Below are 13,130 nucleotides of genomic sequence, written 5' to 3' on the forward strand. Positions count from 1 at the left end.
TTGTAAGTAAATTGATTGAGGATTTTGTGGACATTCCTCAAAAGAATTCAATTCTTCATATACGACACAGCTGGTGTTTGTTTACTCTATCGCATTGACTTGCCCACTTCAAGTTCCTGAATTGTTTATTACAATGTCTTGCAACAAGTTTATCATCGCATTCATCTAATTTTGTAATCATGCGATGGCACCATTACTTGCATTACCGTCTCTGGGCTTCATTCTTTGATCGCTTTCTTGCAAATCTTCATGGTTTTTCGAGATGCGATCAAAAATATTCTTTGCTTCATCATATGTTTTGTCCAGTAGACTTCCTGTTGCTGCCGCATTTGCAGCTGTCTGCGACGCAGAGTTGAGTCCATGATAAAAAAAAAATCCCCATTTGGAGGCAATCCGACAATGCATTGTGTGGCCAGTCGCGTACTAGCCTCTTGAACCTCGCCCATGTGTCACTGAGCAATTCATCTTCTTCTTGTTAAAAATTGGTGATCAATTTCCTCTTTCTAGCATTTTCTGTGGGAGGGAAATACTTCTTCATAAACTTCTCCACAACTTGCTCCTATGATGTTATCTCTCTAGGTTTGAGTGACTAAGCTCCTTTTCATGCTTTATCGCATCGTGAAAATGGAAATAATGTGAGTCGAACCTCTTCTAAGGAATGCAAATTTCAATGAAGCTTCGTAGATGGGCGTGCGAATCTTCACCACGCCGTCCTCCAAACTGTCCTGTTGTTTGTTTCATTTGTAACATTACTAGCTTTATCTCGAACCTTGATCCATCCAATACTGGTCTCATGATCCTGGGGAGAAATCATACAAGTTTGGTGACGCATAGTCCCGGATGGGTCTACTGTGATCATTTGCCAATAGGATAGGATTTTACATCATGTTATTTTCATTTGCTACTCGTTCCTCAGGTTGTTCAGCCATTCTGTGAACTCTTTCTTGCCGTTTACCTATGTTTCTCTTCCTTTTGCGAAAAGTTCTTTCAATCTCTAGGTCATACTTGAGCTCAGGAGTATGTCCTTCACTTATACGACGCTTGCTTCTTCCTTTATAGGTGGAATGGCAATACAATGAAGGTCGAAAGCTACTAAGATCAAAGAGGTTTGATGTTAGCGCAATCTATATTGTAATTTCTGGCAACGACGCTAACAACTTGATGCGTTGGTTTATCATGCAATGATCGTGCAAGTTTTCCTAACAAAGCCCAAGTTTGCCTTCTTAGGGTCCTGGTAAGTCTAGGGTCGAACGTAGGGATTACTAAATAGATATCCGATAGACTCTCTGATCCTATTGCGATGGTGATAAAGAAATAAATGGTGATTTAACTTAGATTTACTAATGCGATGGAATTAAATGTGGAGCGATGAAAGGGTGGTGTTGTAACAAGTATGCGATGAAGGGGTTGAGAAGAGATTTAGCTAGTATTTTTTAAGATTTTGTACAAGTCATTCGATCATGCTATACACAAATATTAAGCACTACATTTCTCAATGCATAATGCCACATTTCCTATTTCTAGGATGCATGCAATGTGTATGGAATGTAGCAGATAGAAATTATTTCTAAGTGTCTACTCTTGCTTATGCGATCTAATCTGACTCTTTCAAGCCTAGATTCTGTCTTCAGACTACTCTCTCAAGTCCTCCAAATGATGAATGAAGAATACATAAGACAAGATGATCGCATAAAGTGCATAGCTTAAGTCATGCCAGCTAAGTACTTCTTAACCAATTCACAAATTTAGTTACTCATACATGGTGTGGACAGACTGAACATAAATTGAAATGAAGTTTCCATTTTTGCAAATAAAGTGTTTTAGTACAAAACAATAAATGGTGCAAGAAGTATCAAGCCAAGTAAACAATATCTTGCTTCCTCTGTCTTCTTACACTGCTCTTATCCTTTCAACTCTTTCTTGAATTGTAGAATCTTGCTCTCGCAAAGGTTGGGTGTCTCTGCTTCGTGCTATTTCCAGCAGCCTCTCGACCTCTCCGAAAATTAATTTCTTCCCAAGAATAAACTTCCCTCAACTTTGCCTTGATTCCTTGCATGCTCTACTCTTTTGGTTTGGTAGCATTGGGTATTTATAGACTTCTTAGGCAAAGTAGTTCTTCTCATTAATGATTGCATGGATGGGCAACATTAATTTTCATACCCTGTTGTGCCATCTAAAAATCATCGAAAGTTCAATGTATTTGCAATAGTATGGTCTTTCAACGACCGTCAACTATATTTTTGAATTGACTATTATCATCTTTATGTCCCATCATATTATACTGTCGCCTTTATGTAAAGTCTTTATGCGATCATGATCGTAAACTCAAACCGCGCCATAGCATTGTACCTGCACAGAATAACGCAATTTAACTATTTTTATGTGATGAGCATCAACGATCGCAGTTTTCTTTTAGTTTGTCGCATTCAATCGTAATATTGCCTATTTTACCATCGCTTTCTTCCATTGTTTTAATAATTTGAGCTTTAATAATTGGTATTTCTACTAGTTATCAGCAATCGTTTACCTATATGTGGCAGCTGAGCGATGCGTCAAGAGCTATGCAATAGCACTAAGTGATCGCTTACCTTTGTGTGCGTGCTAAACGATCAAGACGAGGCACTAGACAATGGCACTAAGCGATCGTATAGTAAATGTTTGTGCTAAACGATGGAGCTGCGTGATAGTGTTGGACACTAAGCGATTGTGTAGCGTCCTCCGACACTAGAAGATGACACTATGCGATAGAAGGCAGACACTACACGATCGTGTAACTTGGTCAGGCAATATGCATTGGCTGCTAAACGATTAAGCAAACACTAAACGATCAGGCAAACGCATGACGATGGTCATCAATGTTAAACAATCAACCTTAGCGAGATATTGAGTGAGAGCGAGAGTTTTCGGTTCGATCAGTTCTCTTGAGGTCTGGTTCGGTTCAGGCGGTTTGGGTCCAGTTTAAGCAGTTTGGAGCGGTTCAGGCAGTGTTAAAGCTGTTTTTGTAAAAGTTAGGCTTTTGTTTGCTTGTTTTTGCCAAAACTAAAACCATATCAGTCCGTGTTTATTTATTTATGCATTGGATGTATGTTATAATTAAATAAATCTTGTATGTGCATACAGTGCCATGTAGATTTAAAATTCCATCGTAGGAAGCATGCAACATGCATTGAAAGTATGTTATAATTTGTTATAATATATAGTATGCATGTTAAGATTTCTTGCATTTAATATAAGTGTTATATTAGATATTGAATGCCTTTATGTATGTTGTGGATGTTTAGCATGTCTAAAGTTTTATAGGCTATTATAAATTTGGGTTAGACATTTAAAATCCATAACAAAGAACAGTTGCATGCTCATGTAGGTTAACCACTTAGTTTAATAGTTAAAATAGGTCAATAAACTTGTAAAACTTGGGTTACAAACTCAACTAGTAAATAATCTTGTCGAAAGCTGGGGGTACTTAAGTTGACGGTCAACGAAACACCTCCTACCTGGGGATTACGGCCGAATAATTGAGCATTGGTAACCGGTTTTATGAGTATTCGTGAGGTAATAAAAATGTTTGTCACCTAGACATCGTAGGTTTAAGTCCATTTATAAATGTTATACTGGGATAAACCGCATAGATTTAGGGTAGTTTTTATTAGCCGGAAAAGAACCTAAGTATAAATTTACCCAAAAATTAGAACACTTTAGTGGTATTCAATAACTTCTATATGATAAAGTTATTAGAAAACTTCAGTGGGAGATTAATAATATGTACGATATGTTATTTTTAGCTCTTACGTCCCTAAGAGTTAACAGTCTGGATTTAAGCGGTACTTCGTGTCACCCTGGAAGTGACCTCCATTCGGAAAGTATTTTTTAGCTTAAATTTAGATTCTGGTGAATAAGGGAAAGTTGTTTGAAAAAAAATCAAGTGTGCGATTTCAACTGCCACGTCTCCACATAGTTCACACTGTGAGATTCATATGATGCTTCGTGTCACCTTAGAAGTGACATCCATTCGAAAAGTGGATGTTTGAGTCAATACTAAGGCGAACGGAGGAAGTAATTCGTAGTAAGTGGTTGAAGGAAATGTGTCAACATATCCTGCAGTCTCTTCCATTAGTTTGGACCATGAGATTCCTATGTTGTGCCTACTGGTTAGCTTTAAGCGGCCCTTTGCTAGTCATTTAACTCGTCTATCCCCTCGGAGGGTTGTAATATAGGATTTAAAACAACTCAAGCTCCAGAAATGGATAAGATTTCTTAGGTCCATTCCCAACCTTGACTCTCCACTACGGTAGCATAGTTGGGGCCGACTTCTGACGTCTGAAAATGGGGGGGTTACACTTACAGAATTGTTAAGTGTTAATAATTTCTAACCAAAAGCGGTACCTAAATGACTATCGGAATGTGAGTTATTATAGAGGTAGTATTTAGTCAAGAATGTCTTGATGTAGTATCATTGCAAAAGAATAATCTTGGGTACATTATTAAAATTGCTAAAATTTGATTGGATTTAAAAGCAAATCACTTATAGAATTTGTTTGTAATTTCATAATGACGAGTTTAATAATACAATTGTTGGCATCAGATAAACTTATTGGGGATAACTACATGACCTGGAAATCAAATTTGAACATGATACTTGTGATAGACGGTTTGTGATTTATCTTAACGGAGGAATGTCCTCCCATTCCTAGCTCTAACACAAACCGAATGTTCAGGATGGATATGACAGATGGGTCAGGGCTAATGATAAATCCCATGCTTATATCCTCGCCAGCTTATCTAATATGTTGGCAAAGAAATATGAGGATATGAGTACTACCAAAGAGATTATGGAATCTCTACAAGGGATGTTTGGACAACCATCCTTCACCCTGAGGCATGATGCCATCAAGTATGTTTACAATAGCCGCATGAAAGAGGGGACCAATGTTCGTGAACATGTCCTGGACATGATGGTCCACTTTAATGTGGCAGAGGTAAATGGTGTTGTCATGGACGAGAGAAGTCAAGTTGGTTTTATTTTCAAATATTTTTCGAAGAGTTTTCTACAATTCTGTATGAATGCATTGATGAATAAAATTGAATACAGCTTGACTACTCTGCTGAATGAGCTACAGGGTTACCAGACAAATGTTGAGAACAAAGAGTCTAGAGTCAGAAGTAAATGTTACTATTGCTGAAAAGAGAGGAACGTCCTCCAAGCCTGATGATGCCTTTTCTTCAAAGAGTAAGAGTATTCCTGTGAAGAAAGGCAATGGGAAAGGGAAGAAGAAGCTTGCTGGAAAGACAATGATAACACTACAGAGAAAGGGAAATGTTTCCACTACAACAAATAAGGGCACTGGAGGAGAAACTGTCCTTGGTACCTTGCCGAGAAGAGAGCAGAGAAAGGTAAACAGGCTAACTAGTTCCTAGGGACCATTTGCTTAGCTCATCTAGTGGGAGAAGTTGCTGCTTGATTTTACTACTTTTGTAAATCTTGTAAAGAACAATTTGTATATATTTTTGTGATAAATGAGATGTTCATTTTAAAAAAATTATGTTTGTTCTAGCAACTTCTGTTAAAGAATCAAATTGTTAAAAGCCATTTGCAAATATTTAGATATTTGAAGGGCTACATCAAAGTATAGAAAGTTTAAAAATTTCTAGATGTGACTGTTAACAAAGAGTTGTTAAAGATAGGTCAGATACGTCTTACTCAATAAGTTGAGAGTACCTCAATGTAGTAAGAGGAAAGTGTGCTTCCTAGCCATTATTGAGATGCATTCCCCATATAGTTTATTCAAAAGCCAATTGTATATTGATATGTTTACAATGGTTCTCTAGGCTAAAGGTTTGAGAATCACCTAATAGGACTAGGAATACCAGATAACCTAGGGCAAGTGGGAGAAATATCGGGTATATGATACCGAATGGTAAACCATGGGTATGGGATGCCCCAGTTTATTGTATTTCTCTATAAAACTCAGAAACTCAGTCTTAGTTCAAGTGGAAGTTTGTTGGGTTTTATGTCCTAAAACTAGTGCTATGTAAACAATGGAACTGATACTGAAAAATTTAATAAGGTGTTATTAAATAGATGTTTTGCTTGATAGAATCCAATAAACCTAAAAGTCCCTTGACTATTGGATGAGTACTTGAACTTTATGTGGAGACATAAAGGTGGATCAGGTTCGAGTAAATAGTCAAAATGATTTATAGTATATGAATAAGTTGGATGCAGTTTGCTCTGTAGTTGTTACAAAGAGTTGTAAAGTGCTACAAATGAAGTGATCCTAATTCGTTCATGTTGGGACATGAGGAGTGGTGGTGTCCTTATACAAAAGGGTTTATACAAGATCGGACCATGAAGTCAGTCACTCTTACTTTATAACACTGTTTACTGTTTAAGATTGACTATTTTAAAGCGATGACCTAGGTAACTTGAACTTAATCCTGAGCTAACTATGAACTCTTGTTTATTTGGAATTATCCTTAGATTTTCATAGGTGAGGATTAACTCAACAGCGCCAGCTCAATAAACTTCCCATTTCAAGGGTAAGACCGGATAGATAGTTGTGGACACAGGATGCAAGATAGAATTCACTCCTACCCACTTTTAGGGATAGTAAAGAGGTTTTTCCCTTAAGTGCTGATTCTGGGTCTTGAATAAGGGGCCCGCATTCTCATTAACCTGAAAGGGACTCGATTTTGTTAATTGGATCAGAAAATAATTGTTCATTAGGGGATCGGTGAGGACTTAAGGAACAAGAGGTATTTTCGGGGTAAAAAAGAGATTCGACCCAACCGTTATTACGAAAAACTTGTGAAGGGTTGACTTACTAATCATGGTTATATGGAGTGGACATAATATATCTACAGTGAGGGAAGTTTAACTATGGACTTTAGTGGAGTGACCCATTAGTTAACGAATGGAGGTTAGGTCAGTCTAATGAGTTTAGTCGATTAATCTCGAATCGTTGGAGTTCATGATCTGTAGGTCCACGAGGTCCCTTACTAGCTCGAAAATGGATTAGCTCTAGAATAGTGTGATAAGTTAAGTTGAAACGTTCAAATTAGAATCAAACGAAATTGAAGAATATATATTTAAATATGATTTAAATATATGAAGATGGATTTGTGTAAAATTAATTTAATATTGGATATTAAATTAATTAGAATTATTTAAATTGTTTAAATAATTATTTATTAATTTTATTAGAAAATTAATTTGTAAAATTAATAAATTTTGATTTTAGAAATCAAATATGATTTTAAAATCAATTTTGGATTTTGGAAATAGAAAATACACAAAATGGAAAAATTAGATTTTTCCTATTTCATCTTCAAGTAGCTTACAAACAACCCACCATCTTCAAGCTTCATTTACTCCAAGCATGAGCTGCATCCCATGTAGCAAATCTCTTTGCATGATAGTCTGCAATATATTGAAGAGATTGGAGTCAAGTTGAAGCAATGCAACCGATAGAATTTTAGCTGAAAATTTAGGTAGAAAAAGGTGTTCTTCATTGGGTTGCTGTTGTGAGCATTCTCCAAGTTCCCTTTGATTCCAGCTTATTTCGAGTCCCATAACTCAATCTAGAGCACCAAGAGAATAGTAGGGAAGATCTTGTGGTGGTCTGCATGAAGATTTGGAGGAATTAGCAACTGGAAATCGAGATTCCAAAGGTTCTTCAAAGGTATGTTTTAAAACCCATTAAATTCTATTTGAACATGCTTTCATTTCTACCAAAATTAATCAATTAGAGTGCTTATCAATCCTCGTCACTTCAGTTGTGTTCTGGTACCATTCCAACAAAAATTAAGGTCATAAATTATCACAATCTGTCAACAACTTGATGAGCAACTATTTGAGGTATGGGAAAGGTTTAATTTCTCTTCAAAAGGTGCCCATAGTATGGATATCCTAGTTGGTTGCAAATGCAATTGTTTTACAATGGGTTGACCAGTAATACTAAATCCATTATGGATGTTGCTACTAGAGGATCTTGTTTTGAAAAACCTGCATCAAAAGCTCAAGCTATTTTGGAAGACATGGCCACTACAAGTTACAATTGACCCAGTGAAAAATCATCCACCAAAATAGCAACAAGGTTATATAAAGTTGATCAGGTCAAATCTATAAAAGCTCAATTAACTTCAATGACTTATACTCCAAGTAAATCCTTCAACCATAGCAGCCAAATAACTATGGTAGCTTAAATTACTACCCAACAAACATAGGAGCAATCTGAATTTAAGACATCAAACTATGTGGGCATGAATGAAGGATATTAGGGATGCCCACAACAACAAACCAACATAGTATAATCTAGGTTTGAGAAACTATGAGAATTTCTCTTACACTAAAATTAGGAATGTGTTGTTCGGTATCCTAAATACCGAAAAGAAATCAGTATGTAGTGTAATTGCTAAAGCATGAGAGAATTCAAAGTAATGATTTTAACAAAAGCAGTCGGACGGATTGACTTCATTAAGGAGTCAAAGAACTTAGCAACAACACTAGATAATACTATACAGACCGTAGTTAGCAACATGTACGATATGAAAAACACTGTGCAAAGCTTCATATACAGAGTTGCAAGACATGATAAGGCCATCCAACACATGTAGACTAAACTAGAATAGATCGTTGGTGTAGTTAAATCAATTCGGGTTAGTAATATTCCTAGCACATTTAGAGGAAGGCCCTTTGAGCAATGTAATGTAGTGATCCTTAGAAGTGGAGGGCCCCTAAATGAGCTAGTTGTTTTTGGCTTTAAACCTAAGAAAGATGAAACATAAAAGTTAGTGAATGTTGATGATCAAGAACAGAGAGTTGACAAAGGGAAGCAGATGGCATCTAAGTCATCATCTTTAGAGAAGTTTCCAACTCCCAATCTTCTTCCTATTGAACAATTGCCATATCCTCAAATATTTCAAAAGAAGAACTTGGATACACAATTCCCTCAATGTTTAGATATATTTAAGAAGCTTTACATTGATATTCCTTTCATAGATGCACTTGAAAAAATGCCTAATTAAGTGAAGTTTATGATAGAGTTGTTATCCAAAAAAAAAAAAAAAAAGAAGAAGTTTGAAAAATACGAGACTGTGAACTTCACCGAGGAGTGTTGATAGGACAGAAGAAAGGGTATCATAAACCTCTCTCTACCAATCAAATTAAATTTATAATTATCAATCTAGACTACCTATACTACGGAGTAGTATAAGTGACAAGATCAAGTCGATCTGTAAGGTAGCGTGAATATAGTTTCGAACTAGTTAGATTTTCTTACTAAAGAGGTAATGAGGGGTTTGGAGTGTTAGATTTTCGAACTAGTTAGATTTTCTAGAAAATAAAGTGCAAGAATATAAATTACAGGAAAATTAAATACAAGAAATATAAAAATGCCTATCTTAAGACTTTGGATGAACCTAGTGTTTGATTGATAGGATTACTAAGGATTATTTCTCTTGAATTAATGTGCTTAGTCTACTTGCTCGGAGAGCCAAGTCAAACACCCAAATTACTAATAAATTTCTTAATTAAACTAGATGCTAGATTATTTGGGTTCGATAGAGTCTATATAAACCTTAAATCTACCTTAATTAATTCTTAATTAGAGTAACTGCTCAATTCTTTGTGTTCTATAGCATCCAAAAAAAAATGAACAATTGCATTAAGCTCAATGGATTCAATGAAGACTATTAATAACCTGGATAAACTATGTTACTAATCAATTTTATTCTTGAATTGATTAATCATGTAATGTTGTCAAAGGATCGTCCTTGACAACTTGAAATCCACACCCGAGCATGCTTTAACCTTTGCCTTGTTGAGATTCATACATATCGATGCATTCATTTCTAGCCTAACAAAGAACATAAGAAGATTCGCCACATCAAACACACATCTCAGCATAGATGTTATCATGCATTCAATAATCACATAAAATCAAAGAGAAATACAGATTAAGAACATAATCCTTATAATCAATCCATGGGTTTCACCTAGATCTAAGCTAACAACTCACCTTAGCCACAAAATCAATCCAAGATGACCTTTAGAATCATCAACAATCCACATGAACAAAGAAAAACAGAGGGACGGAGAACTAAAGACGAGAAAATCATATGTGGGCTGAAAAGATCGACTAAAATTTAAAATTGTGGAATTAAATTGGAAGAGAGTATTTATAAAATCACGATAATGCCACTACGTTGAAAAGCAATGTTATGATGTTGTCGCCTTGATAGCCCATTGCCTACAATGCTGTGTTGCAACACTTTGGGTAGCATTGTGGTGCACAAACAACTCATGCCCTTTGTCAGTCCCTGGAGAGCGACGACACTCCCACCTTGTGCTGCCCATAGAAACTACACCAAGCACGCTGCCATTGTGCCAGACCTCTTCAGGAACATTTTCGTCTTTTCCTTTTTATTTGACAGGTTGCTTTGTTAAAACTCCAAATTAATCCGTTATTGCTTTATATTCTTCCTAACACTGGTTCCACCTCTTACATTCTTGATACCAATGAAATAAGGAATTTGAACATTAAGTAGCATAACTGTCCTGAATTAAGCTGGGCAAAGCAATACCTTGAATTACTCAATCAAACAGTCTACATCTCGAGGTCAAAAGATCGAAGGAGTTTGACTATTTTACAAAAGTGCGGTGCTATTTTAACAAGTATTAACAAGTGCAATGCTATTTTATAGAAGAAGCTACCTCAAAAGTTAAAAGATCGAAGGAGTTTTGACTATTTCTAGCACCATTGGCTTTATTTCTATTCAAAAAGCTCTATGTAATTTACGTGCTTTTATTAATCTTATTTCTTCATCTGTCTATTGGAAACGTGGTCTTAAGGAAGGGAAGGCCACCACAATTTCACTATAGATGGTTAATAGATCCTTAGCTTATTTGAAAGGAATATTTGAGGATTGGTCGACATGATTCCATCACCTAAATTCGGACCAAATAATTTTTTTAATGTTTCCACTAAAATTATTGTAGCAGTGGTATTATGGGTCGAACATAGGGAGCCCTGAAATTACTCAATCAAACAGTTGTTGGGGATGATGCCCTAAACTCTAGTTGGGTCCTGTAGTTTGTAAACACCTGTATTGAACAAACGCTTATGATGTAATAATATGAGATATTTTTTTCATTGTTGTCTATGATGAGATGTTTTATTTGCTTTACCACAACCCAATAAACTAAGATCCCTAGTTGTCGTTGTAACTTAAGCATGTATGTGGAGACATACAGGTGGATCATGCCTTAAATGATAACCAAAATGGTCTGTAGTATATGGATGAAGGAAGGAAACCTTATCCTGGTGCCACTATAGATGTGGCTCACTTTGTAGATTGTTACAAGTGTTGTGACGTGCTACAGATGGTCTAATCTTAATCATTCATGTGAAGACATGCGAGCAGGGGTGTCCTATACAAAGGAGTTTGTATAAAACCGAATCACGAAGTGTATAGTCTTGTTATATAACGTCATTCATGACAGAGACTTCACTTCACTAGGTTGACCATACGTAACATGACCTTAATCCTGATTGAGTTAGGAACTCCTGCCTTTGAGGGCAGTCCTTTGATTTGAATGAGTGCAAGTGGCCAGATTGCCAACTCAAACCTACCACTTTGGGGATTTGTCTAATTGGGGAGCTGGGAACTCAGCTACACAAGATGAAATTCACTCCTTCCCTGAAGTAGGGGTAAGTAGATAGATTGCTCCCTTAAGGACTAATTTCGGGGCTTGAATGATGTGGTGCCACACACCTTCTCATGGCCCTAGAAGTGTCCACTCATAGTAGGACTATGAGATATTGTTCATTAGAGGGATCAGTGGTACTTAAGAAGTTAGATATAACTATAGGGGCAAAATGATAAATTGGCCCAATTGTACTTACAAGCATCTGTAAAGGGTTATCGTACTGTTGATTGGGTATATCCGATGGACACAAAAATATAGCTGTGGTTAGAAAAGTGTAGCTATCGATCTTTAGTGGAGTGCCCAGCAGTTAACAGATGATGGATCTCGTGGCTAAAGATTTTAGTCAATTATTCACGTACTGTTGGAGCTTCAAGCTACAAGTCTATAAGGTCCCCTTCGTAGCTCAATGGATTCAAGTTGAGAATCAGTTTTTGGGTCATTTTGAAGTGTTCAAATTGATAAGAGGGAGTTTGATTATATATGATATGATTAAACTGGTCAATTATATATGATATAGTTGACATGATGTATGAGATACATTAATTGGAAGAAAAGGATATAAATATGATTTATATCTAGTAGAGGACAAAAGAACTATGGTTTAAATGTTGCTTATGATGTGATATTAAAATTATAGATTATAAATAAAATATGATAAGTTAGTTATTATATTTATTTATAATTAAACAATTATGAGATAATTCTTGGTGGTTTTCTCCACAACCATGCGTGAAAATGGGAGGTTGCATTCAGTTTTCATAATTGAAAGGATAAAATGAAAAATGTTTTTATTTTGCAAAAGAATCGCTTAATCGCTTCACAAGAGTACATTACCTATCGTTTCGCTAACGAGAGCTGATGCGTTTATTTTATGAAGTGAAATTATGGATGATATGCGATAGTGAAATTGCGTTGAGCACTTAAGTTTCCTCAGCGGAATCCAAGTGTAAATTCCACTGAGTTTCCTGGCAAGTCCAGGGTCGAACTCAGGGATTTGTGAAAACAGGTTGCGGTGGTAATTTTTATGAAAACTTTGCGGTAACCAAATAAATCAATAGTTGTTGAGGTTGTTGTTTGCGGTGATGAAAAATAAATAAATGCGGCGGATTTGAGAAAGGGTTAGATTGCGTGATAGATGCATTGAGTATACCAATGAACAGGTTGAGAAGGTCTTTGGCCAGTGTTACCTAGGAATGTGTCAAACTATGCGATCATACTACAACCATGCACAACAAGTCATTTTCCAATGCAAATGCGATGCTCCTAAGTCTAGGACGCATGTGTTGAATGCAAAAGTGTCCATAGAGCTTATTCCTAAGTCTCTACTCTTGTCCTATGCGATGATGCAAGATGCATAAAGACGAGGTGACCGCACACAATTATATCCTATCTCTAGGATGCATGCGATGCGTTAATAGCAAAT

General features: G+C 36.2%; 1 non-coding gene across 1 annotated transcript; it reads left to right on the forward strand.

Moving 5' to 3' along the window:
* Positions 1-398: 398 nt before the first annotated feature.
* On the forward strand, positions 399-505 carry LOC120078828 (small nucleolar RNA R71). Its single transcript, XR_005482110.1, has one exon. It is a non-coding gene; the product is annotated as a small nucleolar RNA R71 (small nucleolar RNA).
* Positions 506-13,130: the final 12,625 nt, after the last annotated feature.

This window comes from Benincasa hispida, chromosome 5, assembly GCF_027475165.1.
Source record: "Benincasa hispida cultivar pf3 chromosome 5, pf3_genome.v1.1, whole genome shotgun sequence".
NCBI classification, from domain to species: Eukaryota; Viridiplantae; Streptophyta; class Magnoliopsida; order Cucurbitales; family Cucurbitaceae; genus Benincasa; species Benincasa hispida.